This window comes from Astyanax mexicanus, chromosome 25 (genome assembly GCF_023375975.1).
Source record: "Astyanax mexicanus isolate ESR-SI-001 chromosome 25, AstMex3_surface, whole genome shotgun sequence".
NCBI lineage: Eukaryota > Metazoa > Chordata > Actinopteri > Characiformes > Acestrorhamphidae > Astyanax > Astyanax mexicanus.
In genome coordinates, this window is record NC_064432.1 from 2,702,223 (window position 1) to 2,725,321 (window position 23,099).

General features: G+C 39.5%; 1 protein-coding gene across 3 annotated transcripts in view; it reads left to right on the forward strand.

Moving 5' to 3' along the window:
• Positions 1-23,099, forward strand: part of ptpn9b (protein tyrosine phosphatase non-receptor type 9b) — a 659,505-nt gene that overhangs the window by 184,683 nt on the left and 451,723 nt on the right. The window lies entirely within an intron of this gene.

The window sequence follows — 23,099 nt, forward strand, 5'->3', positions numbered from 1 at the left end:
AATAGTGGTAAAAATAGTAGTAATAGTATAAATAGTAGTAACAGTAGTCGTACTATTAGTATTAATAGTGGTTACAGTAGTAGTAAAAGTAACAGTGGTGGTATTACTAGTATTAATAGTAATAATAGTAGTAATAATGATAGTAGAAGTATTAATAATAGTAACAGTGATCGTAGTAGTAATAATATTAGTAGTAGTAGTAGTATCAGTTGTTATAATAGTAGTAATGGTATTAGTAGTAATAGTAGTTGAAATAGTAGTTATGTAGTAGTTACAATAGTGGTAACATTAGTACTAGTAGCAGTATTACTAGTAGTGATAGTAGTAATAGTACTAGTATTAATAGTGGTAAAAATAGTAGTAATAGTATAAATAGTAGTAACAGTTGTCGTACTATTAGTATTAATAGTGGTTACAGTAGTAGTAAAAGTAACAGTGGTGGTATTACTAGTAATAGTATTAATAATAGTAACAGTGATCATAGTATTAATAATAGTAGTAATAGTAGTAGTAGTAGTAGTAGTAGTAATAGTGGAAGTAATACTGGTATTATTAATAGTAGTAGTATCAGTTGTTATAATAGTAATAATGGTGGTAGTAGTAGTAACAGTAGTTGAAATAGTAGTTAACAATAGTTATAGTAGTTACAATAGTGGTAACATTAGTGCTAGTAGCAGTATTACTAGTAGTGATAGTAGTAATAGTACTAGTATTAATAGTGGTAAAAGTAGTAGTAATAGTAACAGTGGTGGTATTACTAGTATTAATAGTAATAATAATAGTAATAGTGATAGCAGAAGTATTAATAATAGTAACAGTGATCGTAGTATTAATAATAGTAGTAATAGTAGTAGTAATTGTAATAATAGTTGTAATAGTACTGAGAGTATTATTAATACCATCATCATCATCATCATCATCAGGTCGTCATCTCCTTCTGAACTTTGCATTGCTGTGTGTGTGTGTGTGTGTTTGTTTGGTTATTTACGCCTCTCCAACACACGCACGCACGGTACTCACCACACGCACGGCGGTCCACGCACGGCGGTCCACGCGCCGCTTCAAACTTGGGTCAGATGAACTCCGCGCGCATCTCCTCCGCGAGCAGCAGCGACGAGAAGCGGAGAGCGCGAGCCTCAAACACAGTCCGAGCGCGCGCTGACACGGGATTCACCATCTCCACCCGACCACCATCAGTCCGTGTGTTGGCGCTGCGCGAGCCTCACTTTCGGCGGAGGGGTCTGAAACACAGAGAAGACCGGGGGTCCTGACGTCACCGCCTCCTCGCGCTCCTCCTGCTCTACTATTCTGTCTGCTGTACCGCACGCGACCCCACAGTGCTGGTGTTTGGGGGGGTGGGGTGTGGTATTTGGGTCTCCAGAGTTTAATCTAGATCATAAACTGCATGGTATCTTCATTTCACATTAAAATGACCTAAAATTCAAACATTAAAATACGCTTATTTATAATTTATTAGAGGATCGGGGCTCCAATGGAGTAGCCCAGTAATATTACCATCTATGAGAATAAACACTATAAACACATACAGTAAGCTAATGCCTGGTTCACTTTACACAGCTTTTGGACTCATGTGGTTGTTGTGCTGTTCACACTATACCACTTGGTCATGCTGTAATTGTTTTGGGTTTTTCAGTTGTTGTGGCAAAATTTCCAGCTTTTCCTGCACACAAGAGCTAGAAATGTCTTTCAGGTTCTGTAGGTAGTCCCTGATCTTGACTCACAGAAGCTGACTGGTCCAGATATTAAACCTGCTAGATATTTGCTGCGTGTCTGTGAGGCTCGTTGAGCATCTTTGTAAACTTAGTACAAACATAATCCAAAGTATGCAATAAACTCAATTACAAAAAATGAATACAAACTAATGAAACTGAATATAGACTATTCATAGGAACTTAATGTGACTCAATACAAAATAATTGTAAAACTATTTGTCAGACTTCAATACAACTCAGTATTGACTAATCATAAAAAAACAATACAAACCATTTCAATAATCACGAGAACTTAACATGTAGTAATATCAACTAATGAAACTCATTACAAAATAGCATGAACTAAATGAAACTCACTACGAACAAATAAAAAGTTCTCCTTAATGAATTAAAATGAAAGAATCAAACTCAATACAAACAAATCCTAAGAATCCAATATTAACTAACATTAAGAATTCAATATGAACGTAATATTAAGTAAACTCAATACAAGTCAATACAAACTGATATGAACTGGTCAAAGTCATTCTAAACTAATTGTAGGGACTCATCATGAACCAACATGAACTGATTAAAATAATATATAAACAAATCAGAAATAAACTTATGTAAATTAGACTCAATCATAGCAACACCAATTAAACTAATTGTAAAGACTTTATACAAACTAAAGTGAACTAATCAGACTCAATATGAACAAATTGTAAATCCAGTCCAATATGAACTAGTATGAACTGATCAAACTTAATAAAAACAAATCCCATGTACTCAATGCAAGTAATTTGTACTAATCTAAATAATCACAATTACAAACGAATTGCAGAAATTACTAATATAAACACTGTACTAATATATAGTATTTGAAAAAATTCAATGTGAATTTAAGCTTCATTCATATTAAGAAGCAACGATTAATAAATAGTAGGACCAGGAATACATAAGAAGTTAAATTTTAGAACTGAATCAGAGACTGTTTAGAGAGAAACACAAATGCATGATGTTCTTTAACTGTCATTTGACATTGGACAAGTTGGGCAGCTCGGGTTGGTGCTAAATATCTGGAGGACTGCAGCAGCGAGGAGGAGCTGGAATGCAACATGATTCTTATTGAGTTAGCTTTCATTAAAAGCACATTTGCCAAAGGGTCTGCTTAAATGAGAGGCACCAGATCTTCTAGTCTGTGGGGAAGTGTGTGTGTGTGTGTTTATGTGTGTGTGTGTGTGTTTCCCTCACTCTCTCAGTCCAGCACATGCACATTTAAGTCCTGTGTATGCTAACCATCCCCCCGTTCTCTTTCACACACACTCATATATCCATGTTTCCCCCCGTGGACTGGACTGAAGGTTTAATTGGCTTCCGGTCAGGAGATATACAGGATCAGGCCGGGGCTTTTGATGTTTGAAACTTTCCACTTTTGGTCCTGGGCTTTAGAAGCAATGGCCTTGAGAACAAACAGCCCGCCGGGAGGTAGAGTGTGTGTGTGTGTGTGTGTGTGTGTGTGTGAGAGAGAGAGAGATGCACTGATAAGAGCTCTAACCTGGCCTTCAAATGCTAGAATATATGATAGTCTGACTGAACTTTCTAGACAGTGTTTTTTTAAATGTCTGTGTATACCCTTTCTAATGAAATAATAATGAAAACAACTACTTTACACCTACTTTTTCATATCAGGTGAAAGTGGCCCAAAACAGATTTTCTGACCAAATCTGATTTTTTTTTTAGGCTGTTTACACAAACATTTCGAGTTTTGAGAGTGAAGAGTGGATGCAAGTGCAAGTATTGTTTAAAACATGTAATAAAAAAGAAACAGAAACTGAGACAGAAGAAAAAAAGAGAACATAGAAAACACCGGACCAGACTGATGATAAGACGTACAACCACAGATAAGCGACACTGAGACAAGGGGGACAGGTAACACCTGCGTAAGCAAACACAGGGCACAAGCAGAGGAGTAAATAGACAAACATAAGCGCAGGTAAGACAGAGTAAGACAAAACAGGACGAGACTGTGACAGAGTGAAAATAAAGGTTGATTTATTGATTAATTGATGATATCTCAGGTGTTTGCAAAGCTGATTTTGTAAGAAATTTGGTCATAAATTCCACAGGATAGTTTGTAGAGCAACAAAATGTAAAGCTTTAAAGCAGCTCTAGGTAGGATTTCCTTGACTTTTGATCTTTTTAAAGAAATGAAATTACAGCTTGAAACTCACTGCAGCGCTGCATTGAGGTGTAATAGGAGGAATAGCGGTGCTCTCGTGTCTGTGCCGGAGCTCCTCTGAGCTCAAACCAGACTCTGTAAGTTTTCTGAGGCGGCCACGACCAACGCTCGCGAGAACTGCGACCTGCTTTCCCACGTTTAGTTCTAACAGTTCTACAAGAACTACTGGTTCATTCTTTACAAACTAACATACAGACACTCTGGCAGAAGCTGGAAAGAGACCGAATATGTCTGTGAAAGCCAGAAAACGAGAAAGAGAAACTAATCCGCCTGAAACATTTATTACACTCTACAACTGTAGGGGGAGCCCACGAGCACAAAATCTCAATCCTACCTAGTGGAGCTTTAAATGTAGCAGCTTTAAATACCAGTCACATGGGCTGTGTGCTGTGTTCTGTTGGGAAACCATGTGTCAGAGCTATGGTAGTTGCTATGTTCTTACACAGCTACCCTCGCTTGCCTTGAACCCCGACAGCTGGACTTGGTTTAAATAGCGCAGCAGTCAGCGGAGCAGCCAGTGCTGCCAGTTTCGTATCCCTCTTTTTCTCCGGAGAAACGACTCTCAGCGGGCCTTCCTTTTTCCCTCTTCAGCCCAGCTCCCCCAGTGACCGCGCACACTTAATTAAACCGCTAATGATTAGCAAAGTGGTTCTCGTTCTCAGTCCCTGGAGACACCTCTGCATTTCATGGGGTCATATTCTCTCTGCTCAAACACACCTGACTCACATGGGCTCATTAGCGAGCTCCTTCTCCAGTTCAGTCAGCTGTGCTGGAGCAGAACTCTAACAGGACTGCAGCAGAGGCTTCGCTGTTTCCTCCTGCGGATAGAACCTGATTGATCATGGGTTTGTGTGATGAACATCTACAAGATCTCATCTCACCATCCCTAGCTAACACTGTAGGCTTTTGTTGCTGAGTTTAGTGAGAAAATGTACGTTTATTTTAACGGGATCCACCACGATGATTAGTAAATAGAGTCTATCTGCGCATAATTTATTCTCTGTATAACCATATATAAGCACTTCTGTGGAGGCCTCTAAGATAAGATATGTAAGAGAACCTTAATGATTTAATGATGAAAATCAAGGAATACACCAGACAGGTCAGAGATAAAGTTGTGGAGAAGTTTTAACGCAGGTTTAGGTTATAAAAAATATCCCAAGGTATAAAAATCTAACAGAGTACTCTTCAAATTGTCATCTGAAAATGGAACCAAATTAAAACAATAGTCTATTCATTTAAACCAGGAGTGTCCAAACTACGGCCCGCGGGCCATTTGCAGCCCGTTTCCTTTTTTGGAGCGGCCCGCGAGGTATTTTAGAAATAGAATGAAAGTTGGGCCGCTGTTAAGCAGGTTTTTATAATGTGAGATTCAAAGTTTGAACGCTAGGTGTCAGAAACGGGCCAAAGAGTCTAAAAGCGGAGAGAGTGCGCATTTCTAGCGCAGAAAAATGGGGTAAAAGAGTCTAAAAGCGGAGAGAGTGCGCATTTCTAGCGCAGAAAAACAGGTAAAAGAGTCTAAGAGCGGAGAGAGTGCACATTTCTAGCACAGAAAAATGGGGTAAAAGAGTCTAAAAGCCGAGAGGGTGCGCATTTCTAGCGCAGAAAAACGGAGTAAAAGAGTCTAAAAGAGGAGAGAGTGCTCAGTTGTAGCACAGAAAAACAGGTAAAAGAGTCTAAAAGCCGAGAGGGTGCGCATTTCTAGCGCAGAAAAACGGAGTAAAAGAGTCTAAAAGAGGAGAGAGTGCTCAGTTGTAGCACAGAAAAACAGGTAAAAGAGTCTAAAAGCCGAGAGAGTGCGCATTTCTAGCGCAGAAAAACAGGTAAAAGAGTCTAAAAGAGGAGAGAGTGCTCAGTTGTAGCACAGAAAAATGGGCCAAAGAGTCTAAAAGTTGCCGTAATAAAAGAGTTTAATAATAAGAGACATCATGAAATTAAACATCAATTTGAAAAATCTTAGTTTACACAACACTGTCAAAGATAAAGAGAGTAAGTAAAGTAAAATAGTGTGTAAATGAAATAATCAGGAAAAAAGTATTATTTAAAGAGGTTTATTTCATTATTTGTTAGTGTGGCCCGTGACTTCAAATATATTTCTCCTTCTGGCCCCCAACAAAAAAAAAGTTTGGACACCCCTGATTTAAACTGACAGTTCAGGAAAGTAAGGCACTAATTAAAGAAGCAGCCAATGAAAGGCCCATGGTCATTCTGGAGGAGCTGCAGAGATCCATATCTCAAGTGGGAGAGTTGTAGAAGAGTGGAGAGAAGAATGAGAAGCCCTTTTTGAAAGCAAGACTTAAGAAGTCCTGTTTGTAGCTCTACATAAGCCGTGTAGGGGAGACACAGCAAACGTGTGGCAGAAGGTGCAACGTTTCCTTAAGGGTTCCAGCATTACAACAGTTATAACAGAGGTTATGAGGTTTCTATCATACTGATGCAAGAGGCCTGAAAATCTTTGGATGTTCCTTGAGGGTTCCTGTATGACTTTACAACAACGTGTTTGCTATCCAGGTATTGCTAGGGTTGGGTATGATATCCTAGATTTGTGTCATACTGATGCAAGAGTCCTGAAGATATTTATATTTTGAATACCGCCCTTTTTTATCATACACTGCATTCTCTTTTTAATATAGTTGCCTCATCTGTATGTCCTTTTTTAGTAGACTGGTCTTGGAATTGCACCTCTGAAAGTCTGGTCCAGTCAGTGTTATGGTTGTATTCAATGGTCCTTTTAAAGCCCATATGTGTGCCTATTAATGGAGTGTCACGGAAGTTCAGGAATGTGAGCTAACGTCAGCCTTTTACAAAAAACTCCACCTCCAACTCCACCAGCCTGCTAGTAAAAAGTGCAGTTGTTTTAGTCTACTGTGATTTTAATCTAGAAGAGAAAACGAGAGAGATAAGAGAGAAAGAGAGAGAGAGAGAGAGAGAGAGAGAGAGAGAGAGAGAGAAAGTGACAGAGAGAGAGAGAGAGACAGAGACTGGGACGTTGAAGCGAGACGAAATGAGACCCACACGGAGCGCGAGAGCGAACGGGGAATAAACATATGGGACGTAATTGGGAATTAGCTCGGAACGATGAGGTGCATCACACTGCGTCGCTCTGCATTTGTTTACCTTGATGTTTTGAGTGACAAAACATCAGATATGCAGGTGTTGGATCATTCCTTTTATTATGTGTATGAGACCGAGGCAAAGCGGAGGAGAGAACGAGAGAAAGAGAGAGAGAGGGAACATCTGGCCTTTTGAAGACCTCCTCGTGAATGAGCAGAATTTTAACGATCAAATTCCAGCAGTCGAGAGCGCCGGTTTCTGAGACACACAGACACTGGAACAGATGGATAGATAGAGGCACAGACTTGGATTGCAGACAAACTGAAACTGAGTGGACAGTAGAAGGTCAATAGGACCGCTGGGATGTTTTACAATAAGGCTGTTTTCATGTGCTCTCGAGGGATTAGGAAAAGAATGTAACAATAGTTTGTAATCTCCATTTTATCTCTATTCTTGCATTTCAACACAAATGTAAAGTTCACAAACCTTTTTGGAACAAAGCTAAGTCTGTTTCAATCAGCGTTCGCGTGGAACCCTTAAAACCACTACCAGTTAAAGTGGATCACATTTATAAACCATGACATTTCCAGTGTCACTATTTTACGCATTGATTAAAACCAAACTGTAATGACTAGATGACTTGGTCAGATTATCTCCAAAACATGATTTCCAGTATGCAATCATTTTTATGCAGTGGTTTTCCAGCCGGCAACAGTTTTTTGCACATTGGCGACAAAGATGCTCGTCCAGCTGTCACTGAATTTAATATTTAGACTAGTCGGCATGAGAGTAAAGAGCAGCGACAACCTACAGAAAGTGAGATTGCATAGTGAGAGAACCATGTGACCCAACAGCATATCTTCTGCATGGCATTACTGATGACTTGCTATTTCCTAAGATAAAAAAAAAAACATGTAATTTGTGACACTGTGTCATTATAGTTAAATTTTATTTCGTTTTTAGTTAATGTTTATTAATTCAAGTATTAGTTTTAGTGTTTTTCATACTTTGGGTTATTTGTGAGATGCAGGATGCAAAAAGGTGTTATGTAATAAAACTCAACAAAATAAATCACACATCAACATGAAACACAGATCACATCACACATCACAAGCAGTGCTTATAAATAAATTAACAAACACAAAAACAAAGGGAATTCTATCTGTAATTTCAGTTTGTTGTGGTTAATTTTATAAACTCTCAATTCAGTTCCAGTTAGTTACCATTTTTTATTTTAATTACCATTTCTATTAGTTTCAGTTAACAAAAAATGTTTTTTTCACTTTCAGTTTTCGTTATTTTGTTTGTTTTCGTTAATGATAATAACCTTGGTAGAGAGTAAATGGCACAATAAAATGACAAATCAAAAAGACATAGCGCTGACAACGCAACGACCTGAACACTCAAAAATGTAAAAAGAAAGAAAAAAAGAATAAGTGCTTCTAGAACAACTAGTGGACACAACAACAATCTTGATGCCAGGCAGTACAGAATAACTTCAGTCCATGCTTTAAGTGGTCAGTGTTTTTTTTTTTGGTGGCAAAATGTGTAATCACACCATAAGTATGTGGTTTTAATGTTATTTCTGATTGGTCCTTCAATTTCTAAGGTGTGGCCACAGTACAGGTCAGGCTAGCTGAGATCTGCTGACCACATCTTTAACCAGGAAGCACTTCAACACGGAGACTCTCTCAGACAGGAAGGTCTCATTGAATCTAAAGGCGGGATTAATGTTGAGTGAGTGACTGCCTGCAGCGCTGCATGTTTAGTGCTGCATTAGTGCATGCTGGGATTAGGATTACAGGCGACGGGTCAGTGTAGGGGGCCGATATGCACACGCACACCGCTAATCTACAGCATTGTTGCACATAAACCCCCTACTGCTCTTTCTGCTGTTTCAGAATAGAGCCTGAATCTGAGCTAACAGTTCCGTTACACTGCAGCCGCAAAACAGGGGTTTCTGATAAAGTGGCCAGAGAGTGGAAGTACATGATTTTAGTGGGTGTTTCTAATAAAGTGGCCAACAGTGAGTGGAAGCACAAGATTTAGTAGGTGTTTCTAATAAAGTGGCCAACAGGATTTAGTAGGTGTTTCTAATAAAGTGGCCATCGGTGAGTGGAAGTACAAGATTTAGTGGGTGTTTCTAATAAAGTGGCCAGTGGTTGGATACCCAGGATTCAGTGGGTGTTTCTAATAAAATGGCCATGGATTGGAAGCACAAGATTTTAGTGAGTGTTTCTAATAAAGTGGCCAGAGAGTGGAAGTACACAATTCTGTGGGTGTTCCTATTAAAGTGGCCAGTGATTGGAAACACATGATTTAGTTGGTGTTTCTAATAAAGTGGCCATCAGTAAGTGGAAGTACAAGATTTTAGTGGGTGTTTCTAATAAAGTGGCCTTTGATTGGTAGCACACGATTTAGTGGGTGTTGCCAATGAATGGCTACCCAGGATTCTGGGGGTGTTTCTATTAAAGTGGCCAGTGAATGGATACCCAGGATTCAGTGGGTGTTTCTAATAAAGTGGCCAGAGAGTAAAAGTGCAAGATTCAGTATATGTTTTTTATGAATTGCCCTTAAAGTGTAGATTAGAGATGGTCTTGAGATGTATTAACTGACACACAGGTATTTATGTGTGTGTGTGTGTGTGTGTGTGTGTGTGTGTGTGTGGTTAGTCTTGGCAGATAAATGCTGTCAGAAATAATGAGTATTTTTCTGAATAACCCCAGAATCTTGGAGTTTTTGGCCTATTATCGTTCATCTCTGCAGAAACATAAACAGATCAGGCCTGAAGGGCTTTCTTTAGCTCTGTATATTACACAGTGTAATTTCAGCCTGACTGGATCATAACCCGGTAACGCAGCTGAGAATAAGAACGTTATGTAATTATGCTAGAGGTGAGAACTCCTGGGAAATAAACATGGAGCAGTTTAATCGTGCTGTACTATTAACCGTACCATACAAACCCTACAAGATAATACATTCACTTTTTAAATGATTATTATAATGTTACACATTATGTAGTGAATAATTATTGCATACACTATAATGCCAAAAGTATTTAGTCACCCATTCCAAATAGAGCTTTTAGATTCTCTGCCCGAACCCAACCCGACTCGATGCCCGATTTTTATTCATTTTAAAATGTCTAGTTTTTGGTTCTCTAGTATGAATGAATGCCATGTGAGCCGTTTTTCATGAAAAAGTATGAAAAGTGCTCAATTGTTTCTATTAGACCTGCTTTAGATCACTGAAGTAGAGGTCTCTAAAGAAAGACAGGATTTGACCCTTGCTCATGAATATGCACACATGCAAATACAGTATATCGCCTCTGATTGGCCAACCGGCACTAAAGCAGCAGAGAACGCCTACCTTTGTTTTTTTTGCTAGCTGTTTTTGGTATTGACCTATTTTTGTATTTTTTGACCATTCTTTTGCCTTGCCCTTTAGCACTGTTGTGGAAATCCTGTGTATATGTTGTTTATTTATGCAGCCATTTGGTTTTTGACCCTGCCTGTCCCTGACTATTCTTATAAACCTGACCCTGTCCTGTGTTTGGCTCCCGTGGCAATCTGACTAAAATAACGCTAACTAACACTAACTAAGTAATCTTGATTAATTATAAACAAAAAAAACAAAAAACGATTAATCATAATTACAACACAAACTGATGCGATTCATTTTTACTATGTACAATAAGATAACATGAGAATTATGACTGCCTCCCCAGAATTAAGCAATTGCTTGTGACTTTTGCACAAATAAAACGATTATTCATAAATGATCTAAATCTAAATATAAAAATCTCACAAAAAAATGTGATTAATCGTAATTAACTACCGTACACAAAGAAATGCAGTCCATTACACATAGCAAAGCAATTTAATCATGACTAAATAATACAGTTAATCGTGAATCGATGGAACCTGTGACACTAATGCTGAGATGTAAAGACGTGATGAACAGAGCAGCAGATGAGTGTAAGATAAGGGGGAGCTGTAGAAGTATCTCATGTTGGAAACTTGTGTTTGAAATCATGCGAGAAGCTGTACAATACGTGCACACTCATACACACTTCAGCAGCGCTGGATTATTGTCTTAAAAGATTATGGAACACCAAAGGCAGGAACACAAGGGCCTGGTGCTGATCCCCGGCTGCGCTCGCTCTCTCGCTCTATTGTGGGAGAGGCTGAACGGGGGGGAAAGTGAGGCGAGGTTTCACGCGAAACGCAGCGATTTTCACCCCGGGGTAGTGTGTGTTTCCCCTCACCGCCGTAATCTGCTGCTGACTGTAGTGGGATTAGACACAAAAGGGAGTGTTTCATTGTTAGTGTGTGTGTGTGTGTGTGTGTGTGTGTGTGTGTTTGTGAATTTGCATAGTGGTGGGATCAGTGTGAAATACAATGTTTCTATAGAGCCACTTAGAACCATGTAGGATTCAGTATAAAACACCTCCATCACACACACACACACACACACACACAGTATATCAGCAGGAACAGATGCTGCAGTAAAAATGGCGCACCAATGAAATGAAGCCAAAAAAACACGTTCATCTCTTTATTACAAGCTTCTGTTCTGCATTCATCCCTCTATCTCTCTCTTCCTTTCTCTATCTCTCTCTTTCTCTCTCTCTCTTCCTCTCTCTTCCTCTCTCTATCTCTCTCTCTCTCTACTTCTCATTAACTTTGTCAAAAGTTAAAAAAACTGTTTAATTATTTTGTCTGACTGATTAATTGTGATTAAATACCCAATGCAATTAATCATTATATGATTCTACTACAACTACTACAAACTACACAGTGTGATTATTAATCGTAGTTACCCAACGTGATTAACTGTGATCAAACCACAAAAAAAAACAATGTGATGAATTTTGATTTGATTAACTACAAAAAACCTGTGGTTAATAAGCTAAAAAAAAATGCAAAAAAAAAAATGCACAAAAATGTGATTAATGGATCAACTACACAAAATAATTTTGTGAGATTAATTGTGATTAATTACTTAAAAACAATGAGATTATTCACAAATGGTCATGAACCACAGAATAAAATGTGATTAATCGTGAAATGCGACTCAAGACACGATTAAGCACAAACAAATGTCCTTTTTTTCAATTCCCAATAAGTTCCCAGTAAGTATACATACTGTAAAGCACTTAAAATCCGCCATGAATTAAAATGACTTAAAATAAATATGCAAATTGTGATTTATTAAGTATTAATCACTGCTGTGATGTGCAGTGGTTGGAGCAGCAGGTTTAGCTCTGTTGTGCTAAAGCTGCTAAAGAGAGTATCTTTAATGAAACGTCTCCTGGGTCAAACACTAGGATGTCCGAACTGTTAGCGCTTGATGCTAACTGACCCTGACAGTGAACACACACTGGAGTCATGCTACTGCCCTCTCTCTCTCTCTCTCTCTCTCTCTCTCTCTCTCTCTCTCACACACACACCGACTACAGGCTGCTCTACATGGACTACCTGATGTTTCAAACACACACAGTGAATAAAACATGACGGCTTTAATCAATAAATCAGAACTTCCTAAAACATCCCCCACACACAAACATAAGAACATGCTGAGATATTGACTCTATTTTAGTGATATATATAGGCAAGCCATCAACCGTACAGTTTGCAGCTTGATTTAGAGACTGTCAGTGTGTCTTTGCTATCGTAACGATGGGAAAAGTATGACTTGCATGGCTCAAAACATGCAAAAGGCATGTACTAATTCTCTTAATTAATCATGGGTGGGGTTTTTTTGGATATAGTTTGAAATAAACCGAGCTAGGTGTGCTCTGACTTTGGTGAATTGCTATTTTAGTGCAGCGCTTCTGCGTTTCTCAGCAGAGGAAACTGATCTGCGCGTTCACACTGTAAAGGTGTGTGAGCAGGTTACTTGCCAAAACAGCAATGCTATTTCATTTAGTATGTGCTTGTGTGTAACGAGTGCACCTACGACGCCAACTTAGCAATGAACATCTGAATGATGACTGTTGTCAGGGTTCAAATCAGTCAAATGATATTGAGATGTATTGTTCCCACAGAGAACGCTCTTTCTACACAGTTTACTACACAGTAACTTGCTTACCACAGTTATTTTCTGAACTGTATGAACATATTGGGGGCAAGAATATAACATAACAGAATATATTTACTGTAACATTTAAAACCTCCAGCAGCACTGCTGTATCTGATCCACTCACTTATACCAGCACAGCACACACTAACATTCAGAGAGAAAATACACTGTTTTCTTCATTCACAGGAAATACTTGCATGTGCACCTTGCATGTCCTTGTCTTTTCCAACAATAATAAACACATTACCAATCGAAAGCTGCAATAAAATTGGAGATGTTGGACTTTGGATAAACTGCTTTCTATCATGAACAATGATAGTAACCCACTTCACACCACCATCATGAAGCAGAGGAGTGTGTTCAGTGGCAGACTGCTGTCACAGAGCTGCACAACAGACAGACTCAGAAGATCCTTTATCCCGAGAGCCATCAGACTCTTTAACTCCTCCCATCGGGGACGGGATGCTGCTGACGAATGAGTTTAATCCAGGCACACCACTTGGACATTATTCAACAACTTAATTATTTATATTAACACTTCCCCAACCTCGCTTACATTAAAGTATACCTTACTCATGATTGGGTATTCACATTTTCACATTCTCTTTTTAGAAATGTCTTGTAACGTATGCATACTTATATTATATTATATTTCTATGTCACATCAGTCACTTTCGTAATCGATGTCATTGCACTTTACTCTGTTAATTATTTAATTATTTATGACCATTAGCAACATCTACTGCACTGCTCCGTTTACAGATATATCCTTACCTTGTATAGTTAGGTTTTTTTATTTTTTATAGCCTTATATTTTTTCTATTCTTCGGTGTTTTGATTTGTCTGAGTATGTTTCTTATTGTATTGTGTTGTTGCTGCTGGATACCTAAATGTCCTTCGGGATAAATAAAGTATCTATCTATCTATCTATCTATCTATCTATCTATCTATCTATCTATCTATCTATCTATCTATCTATCTATCTATCTATCTATCTATCTATCTATCTATCTATCTATCTATCTATCTATCTATCTATCTATCTATCTATCCATAACTACGGATAAGGAAAGTGAAAAAGAAAGAGTGTGAGTGTGTGTGTGTGTGTGTGTGCACATTTGTGGGACTTTAATTTGTCAGAGGACTGAATAATTGCGAGCTCAATGTCCCATTTGTTCCCAATGCTGTTGCCGTGGTAACGTTTAAGGCCACGTTTCCTGCTCTTTTCGAGTTTCTTGAAGAAATGATTGTTATCAGATTTATATTCTTCTTCTACTTATTATTATTCTTTTTCAGGCAGATTTTCGCAGCGTATCTAGTCCTGCAGTTTTTTGAGATATCAACACCGGTTACTATATGTCTGAGTGTGTAATGTGAGGTGGGCGTTGATACAGCTTTTTGATTGGTTGCATGGTTTCTGTAGATAGAACTGAATGGCGTTCAAAACTTTTGCCGCATTTTAAATGTAATGATTATACAACCAACCTCATGGGGTACCACAGCAACCACTTGGCACTATCTAAGCAATCATCTGTACACCACAGAAACCACCTTGGATATTATAGTGTACAACTTTCTAGCAACCACCGAGCAACACCCAAGTAACCCCATGATTACGCAAACAACATGAGTATGGCCTAAAGTTCTTCTATAGCAATTATCTTGCAACACAGCACCACCCATATAGCAAGCACTTAGCTGGCTATACCATAGAAACCATTTAGCAACTCCACAGCAACCACCTGCTGCAGCTACACCTAGTTACTCTAGTAATACCTACGCAACCAAAGCAACCCTATAGCAACCACTTAGCATCAAACTTTCAATTAAACAACTGCAGTAATAGATCGTGATATGTTGAATCATAACCCCTGAATCATGATATACATCATATCATCAGGTACTGTCCCTGATCTCCTCCACTCCAGCTCCCCATGTGCCTGTCTTCTCTTTTCTGAAGAGACCCGAAAAGCTTTATTTCAATTCCACTCAGACACACGAGAGAGCTTCAAACAGCAGCTCTCTGTAGCCCACTCTCTCTGTTTCTCTTTCTCTGCCTCTCTATATCACTTTTTCTTTCTCTCTGTATCTCTTTCTATTTCTTTTTCTCTCTTCTTTTCTCTTTCACTCCACTCTGCATCTCTCTGTATTTCTCTCTGCATGTCTCTCTCTGTGTTTCTCTTTCTCTCTTTCTCTCTGCATCTCTATATTTCTCTCTGCATCTCTGTATTTTCTCTGTATTTCTCTTTCTGTATCTCTCTCCTTTTCTCGGTATCTCATTGTATTTCTCTTTTTTTCCTGCTGTATCTCTCTTTATTTCCCTCTGAATTTTCCTCTCTCTGTTTCACTTTATTTTATCTGCATTTCTCTTTATTCCTCTTGCTGCATTTCTGCATCTGTCTCATTCTCTCTTTCTGCATCTCTTTGCATTTCTCACTCTCTCTGTATTTCTCTCTTTTTTCTCTTTCTCTCTCTATGTCTGTATTTCTCTCTGCATTTCTCTATCATTTTCTCTTTCTCCCTCTCTGCATCTTTCCTTTTCTCTTTCTTTCTCTTTCTGTATCTCTCTCGTTTTCTCTCTGCATCTCTATTTTTTTGCATTTCTCTGATTTCTCACTCTCTCTGTATCTTTCTCCTTTTTCTCTTGCTTCCTATCTGTCTGTATTTCTCTCCCTCTGTCTCTTTCTCTCTGTATCTCTCTGTATTTCTTTCTGTATTTCTCTCTATTTGTATCTCTCTGTATCTCTCTCTCTCTCTGCATCTCTTTGTATTCCTGTCTCTGTCTTACTGATCACTCACTCCTCTTTGATCTCTCTTCTTTTTCTTTTTTCCTTCTTTTCTCTCTGTATCTCTTTTCTCGTGCCTTTCTATTTTCTTCTTCTTTTGTCTCTTTTATTTCTGTTTCCTGTCTCTCTCTTCTGACTTCACTACTACTACTACTTATCTTTCTATCTACCCCCCTCTCTCTCTCTCTTTCTCTTTCTGTAAACAAAGGTGTGATTTTTAATTTGTTCTGACAAACTGCTGCTCAGCTATTCAAACACACACACAAACACACACACACACACTGTGTGGGTGTATCAGAGACAAGGATCTGTCTGGAAGTGAATGTGTGAATATGGAGCCAATCAAGGAGCTTTATTAAAGCACTGTATTACACACACATACACACATACACGTCATTCATTCCTTGTTTCTTCATCTCTCCTTCTTTTTCTCTGAACTCTACCTTCACAATCTCTTTATCTCTACAGTTAAACAGACTGGCATGGAGAATTGGATGAGATGGCACTATGACGGAGATGAAGGGATGAAAGGAAGGAGAGCACAAATTGACTGTTGGTAAGCAGGGATTCTCCATTGGTGGAGAGTCTTATCCACCCTACACCCCAACAACAGGAAGGTAAAAAACATTTTCCTAAATTAAAGCCACAGATAATCAATTTAAACTCTACCACAACCAGTATATTATCACATTATTCTTTTAATCTTATTTTGATTCATTTTAAGAATTCTGATTTACAATTTGGAAGACTTGGGTGACCAACATCGCACTAGATGTGCTGTGGGGATAGAGCACCATCTACCCACCCAGAGAGAGCATTGCCAACTGCGCTCTCTCTGACTCCGGCTGCTGATGGCAAGCGGCATGATCCGTACTTGAACCTGCGATCCTTCCGATTATTGTTGCAGTGCCTTAGTCCACTGGACCAATCAGAGACCACGTCACGTCAATTTCTGAGGATGTGCACAAAGAATACACACAGAGGCAGCCATCTTGCATACGCGAATGCTCAGTTAACAGCGAGAATATTGTGAAACGAGTTAAACGAGTTAAAGTGAAAGAAAGACAACATCGAAAGTGTCCTCCAGGTTCATTGGGCTCACCATCAAAGGGTGGCCAGAACAGCGCCAATCACAACATCAATCAACACGGTTCTAATCACAGCACCGATCAATTTCACACCAATCACACCATCAATCAACTCCCCGCTCTCAGTGCTGGAGTCAGTCTGAACCTGTGGCTGTTCTGGGATGGACCTTTCCGAAAGGTCAGTTTACAGCCGAGGGAGTCTGGACACTGGAATATGAGCTTTAATAAAGCCGTCACACTTCAGTTCCCTTCATTTATATCCCTTCAGCTGCTACACTGCTACAGCCTTCAACAATAACACTACATACAACTGATAACAATACAAAAAAATATGGCTACAGCTTGAACTAATTTGGAACTTGATTTGAGCTACTTAGGCATTCATCTTGGATCAGAGTCACAAGGCTAACTAGCCCCAATCAAGTTCTGAAGGACTTCAAGCTGTCCTGCAGGCTCAGGGTGCATCAGTGTCAGCGTGAACCCAGGAAAACCCAACTGCTGTCTTATGAGACATAAAAAAGGTGTAAAGAGCATTTTGGTAAAGCACATCGTATTCTAATGTTTACTGAAAACTGAATCAAAAGGTCAAATATATTTTAAAGATATATTTTTTTTTTCTGCCTCTTGCACTGGGTACCTTGATTATGTGCAAAGTATCATGAAATCTGAGGCAATTTTGGAAAGTCCAGTCTCGAAAAAACTGGGTTTGAGTCCTAGGTCATGGGTCTTCCAGCAGGACAATGACCCCAATGACAACACACTTCAAAAAAGATTAGAATCTCCATAAAAGTTGTCAGTAGCAGAGGGAAGCTGTAAGATATGAAGTGCTATAAGATTTTGTGGAAAAAAAAAAAACTGAAAAACTGCACTGACTTTACAATTGATAATAAAACACAGTGGATCAACACCAGCAGATGACAGACATGACTCTCCAAACCATCAATGATCATCAGTAAATCAATATTTGGTGGAATAACCCTGGTGGTTTTTAATCACAGTTTTTTTCATGCATCTTGGCATCATGTTCTCCTCCACCAGTCTTACACACTGCTTTTGGATAACTTTATGCTGCTTTACTCCTGGTGTAAAAAAATCAAGCAGTTCAGTTTGGTTTGATGGCTTGTGATCAGAAAGAAAGAGAAACTCATCTTTTTTAAGTGGTCTTTCCTGAGCTGTATGTTTATATTTTATGTGATGGTTGACTGTCTGGTCGTAGTGTTGTAGGCTGTAAGAGCAAGTTAACCAACGTAAAGCCTATTTATAAAATTCACAGCATTTTTACAGTGTTTAGAATTACGATAAATATCTGGAAACTCCGGTGTTGCATGTATTTTACTACAGTTATGCAGTTTTTTTTTTTGTTTTTACACGATTGTGTCTGACAACGATTTAGAAGTGATGTCTGCTTGTGCTCAGTCAATTTGATAGCTGCTTACACGGCCGCATCTCTGCCTGATAGGTTGCATCATCGGTTGTACCCAAGCAGTCCTGGAGGAAATCAGAACCCCGCCGTCTCTCTGTTGGGATTGTTTTTCTTTTTTATTTATTTGTGCCAATTATTCCTGGCTCGAGTTTACATCTAGCCAATTCCTGTAGTATGCCTGCTAACTCCCGCCAGCACCACCTGCCTGGGCTCCCGCTGGACGCCGTGCCGCGCTCGCGGATGCACCGCCGCCTTCACAGCGATCTTCTCTGGCTGGGAGTGTCTTATATATAAACACTACAGGGATCTTTTGTTTGAATCCTCTTCATCGATGTTTCCCTCTCCTGTCTCGGAGTGTGTCGAATGAAGCAGGAGTGTGGAGCCTCGCCGCCGTGTTGTTTTCCACAGTCTGGGGCCAGAAAACAAAGAGCTGTTTTGTTAGATAAAGAGAGAAAAGGCACGTGTCTTCGTGAGACTGCGTGAGAGTGCATGAGTAGTGTTGTTTCCACCATTTATAGATCAGTCAGAATGCTTGAACACCTACAGGTTGTAAAGACTTTTCAAAAACAGTTATTTTTGCTCCGAAAACCTTACGCAAAAAAACTTCTTTGCAGGATTATTGTGATTTTAGTATAATAATTAAGCAATAATACACTGAGTACACAAGGTTTGTGCTATAACATGTAATATTGGCACTGTTGTGCTGCGGTCGTAGGCACGAGGCCGAGTACTGTAGATCAGAAGAGCAGTGCCAATAATACACTTTACAGCACAAACCTCAAGTGTATTATACCACAGTTCCATTATCCCTGTTTATTGAAAGATTATGAGGTAAAGACGATGAGAACATACAATCTGTTTGGTTATAAAAACTCCGCAAGTTAAAATAATTCCATTGCTGCTCTGTTTGTAGCGGATCTGTTTGGCTTGTAAGCGCTGCAATACTTTAATACATGGAGAGTTTATGTTACAGTGCATTACTGGCTGATAACGGCACTCACAGAACACCTCTCAGCCAATCACATTGCAGGGTCAGAACTAGCTGTGGTATAATATTTATTTAAGGGCATGTCACAGCATCTCAACTGGATTTAAGTCTGGACTTTGACTAGGCAATTCAAAGATAGACCTGCCGGTGTGCTTTGGATCATTGTCCTGCTGCAGAACCCAAGCATGCCTGAGCTTGAACTGATGGACATAGGGCCAGATTGGTTTTGGATAACATTTTTTCCCTTAAGAAATGAAAGTGTCATTTTTAAACAACTTTTTAGGTTTACTCAGGTTATCTTTGTCTGATAATAAAGTTTGTTTGATAATCTGAAAGATAGAAGTATGACAAAAAAAGAAAAACAAAAAAAACAAAAATCTGAAGAGGCAAATAGTTTTTTACAGCGCTGTATGTTAAGAAATGCAATGAAGTTGAGCAGACAAAATATGAAAAAAATGAAAAATGAAAAATATAGTTGTGCTGTTCTTAGGGTTCCAGCTTCAGAGGCTGGAGCATCTTATCCACGGCTTAGCTGCCCTTTCTGTGTGTGCACGTTGTAAAAGCATATTTTTGAGTGTGTGTATGTGTGTGTGTGTGTGTATGTGTTTGTAATCTCTGCGAGCAGTGAAGCAAATCACAGGTGACGGTAGGACAGGCTGGCCTTCGCTCCAATAAATCACAGCCTGCAGCCGAACTCCAGCGAGGGTTCCTCTCTCACTCTGAAGAACGCTCGAAACCAGGAGGACTGGAGTAAAACTGCAGTAAAGTCTTTATGATGGCCGCTTCAATCTACCCCACTCATCACTGGTCAGTTTGTGACTTCAAGGTCAGGTGGTTGACCAGGGTTTTTTTTTTTTTGTAGTACATGTAACTGCAGATTGGAAAACCACTGAGCGTGGTGAATAGGCGGGGATACAGTCAATCATTTTGTGCATCGGCCAATCATACAACAGAGATCAACTTTACAGTATCCCTGCCCGTTCGCCATGCCCATTGGTTCTCCAGGCTGCAATTAAAATTGCTCTCCTTAAGGTGATTTTCCCTACCCATCATATATTCACACTGAGGAACATAAAACACAACAATTTGCTATTATAGTCTACAATATTTAGGCCAGACAGATATGTGAATCCCATAAGAAGCAGCCTGTGGGGAATGACTACACACTGATGGCGAGTGACGGATGGGGGGCACACACCCAATAGTTAAATAGGATTACCAACATCAGGTGAAAAACCCTGCAGAATTGCTCAGTAGACCCCATTTTCAAGAGTTTTCTTGAATTTCCAATTTCTAAATTTTGGTTTTGGTTGGTTAACTTTAAGTGTTATAAGTGCCTTACAATAACTTATCCCGGTTTAATAGAAAAAAGTAATGGAAATAACTTTTATGACCTATAACGGGCAATATGGCCAAACAATCAACCATAAAATAAAATACAAGTGCATACTCAATGCAAGGTAGTCCTGGTGGTCAAGACTACACACGGATGGTGAGTAACTTATGCAAGTAAATGATTAGTACAGGTAACTGCAGGACCAATGAGAAGCAATGGGCGTGGCAAATAGGCAGATATACTGTCATTCATTTTGTGCATCAGCCAATCAACCAACTGAGCTCAACTGTCAAGCCTTTCTTATAATAGCCAATCAAAAGTGTGAAGTACCTGTCTGTCCAAGGACTACCAGGTTAAAAGAACCGGGGTCAAATTCAGGTGTAAAATAATTGAACAACATCTAGATCGACTGATGCAAAAAGTGATGGAAAGTTCGTTTTACTTGGCAATTGATCAATGCCAAATGTGATTGACGGCTAAGAGCTAAGAGATTTTAATTGGTTGATGCAAAACATGATTGATAGGCTTGTATCCCGAGCCCCTGCCCATTTAGGTCTCAGGTCTGCAGCATCAGCATCAATCACCCTTCTCGTAAATGATGATGCCAGGAACCACTAGGGAAGATGCATGGGTTGATATGGTGTTGCTTTTTTTTTTTAAGGAAAATCTACTAAGATAGAGCAACTCAAATATATATATACGTCAGCGATTTAAATTATTTTATATAATTATATTATTTAAGTTGCATGGGAAGCTCTCATGTTAAATTATCAGGAGAGTATAAAATAAGTAAGTAAAATAAGTTCGCTGATGTTCTTTGAGAAAGTGGAGATGTTACCTTTTTTAGTGTGCCAGGAAATCCCACTTTACACAGTATCAGTGCAAGGGAGGGGTTTCTGATAAAGTGGCCATAAAACGTCTAAACAGTCTCAAATTTGCATCAGACAGATTTATTTTTCTGAAACTCTCTTGAGAGCGCTAAACTTTATAGAGAGTAAACAGTACTGAAGGTCAGGCGTGCTGGACGGATGGGATGTCAGGTTGAGGTCAGTGCATTTGGATGCAGAACCGGTCCAGTCTGCGTTGTCATTAACGTGCTTTGCTTTCACACTCACTTGAGACAATGAAGTGGTCAATAATCCTGACAGGGCTGGATAATCAGGGCAGGTACAGAGGAGACAGGGCGCACCGGTTTATAATATACAGCCCTCAGTCTCTGTGATCACTGGTGTGTGTGACGGGGTGGGGGTTAAGGTGTGGGATTACAAAGGTTTTGAGTCAAAAGCAACCTAGCACATCACCCTCCCCACCGTGAAACATGGTGGTGGCAGCATCATGCTGTGGGACGCTTTTTTTTTCCAGCTGAGATAGTGAAGCTTCATCGGCATGTATCTTCACAGTGCGCTCGGAGGAAAGCGCAGCGACTCGGTTCCTATACATCAGCTCACAGATTCCTTGGCTGATCGACATCACCCTTTGGAGTGATAAAGGGAATGAGTGCCATCTACCCACCCAGAGCAAGAGCAATGCCAATTGTGCTCTCTCAGGGCTCTGGCAGCTGATGACAGGCTGCAAGGCTGGGATTCAAACCAGCAATTTCCCAATCATGGACTTCTTGGCACCCAAAAGTTCATACTTCAAACTGTTGATTTAACTGGTGGATCCTCTCTACTTCTCCAGAGTGAAATTTAACTTGTCCAAGTGAGTAGGAAAATTCAAATAAATTGTAAAAATGAAGTTGTCTAATACAGACAATAACAATAAATAAAAATAAAAAACGCTGTTAAATTCATCGAACTTTTGTATTTTTTATTTTCCCACAGGGTATTTATTTAAGCATTGATTAAAGGCCATTAGAATTACTGTACTTCTCAGAGTGTACACAGTTAAAGCATATACTCAGACTCAGACTGGTATGAGTGAAAGTAATAAAGCTGAATATTGTTTTATATATTGTGAGCTAGTATAACAGATGAGTGTAGATGTAATAAAGTAGCAGATTTAGGGTCACATTTATCTCGGAGAGTAAACGAAGCGCTGTTCCTCGGTTCTGCGCCTCAAACCACTTCATTTGCCACTGTTTCCCGCTCCCATTTTAAAGGGCGAGGTCAATCCAGATTAGATTCCTTTAAACGCTGCCTCCACTTTATCTTCTGCGCCAGTTAGAGGGGAGGTCATTACCGCCTCGTGCCCAACAGCGATCCGATACCGATCTAAAATTAAACCCTTTTTATACCAGGACACCCCCTCCCCCTCCCCCTCCTCCTCCTCCTCCTCCTCCCCGTAACGTTTCAGGCCGACGCGGGCATTACTCTAGTCCGGGCTCGATTGAAATTGGCCGCCAGCGCCTCGGAACAATTACACTGTCAGCGAGATGTATGTGCGC